The sequence below is a fragment of the Octopus bimaculoides genome, chromosome 6 (assembly GCF_046866305.1).
Source record: "Octopus bimaculoides isolate indiv1 chromosome 6, ASM4686630v1, whole genome shotgun sequence".
Classification (NCBI taxonomy): domain Eukaryota; kingdom Metazoa; phylum Mollusca; class Cephalopoda; order Octopoda; family Octopodidae; genus Octopus; species Octopus bimaculoides.
Window position 1 is genome coordinate 19,394,032 of NC_142933.1, and position 232 is coordinate 19,394,263.

The following is a 232-nucleotide window of genomic DNA, read 5'->3' on the forward strand; positions in this document are numbered from 1 at the left end:
TTCAAGGTACATTGTGAAGTAATCAGTTCTTGTGACAAAGGGGTCTCACCAGTTTGGTTGCTTGAAAAATAAGAATGAGTCTAGAGAGTGGACCAGAGCCAAACGAGCTTTACTTTGAGATGCAGAGTCATGCTGCATAAAGAACAGATTCGTTTTGCTCAATGCAGGCAAATAGCCCTGAGCGAATATTTCGAGAGATGCGCAAGAAATAAAACGCCGAATTTCCATATCT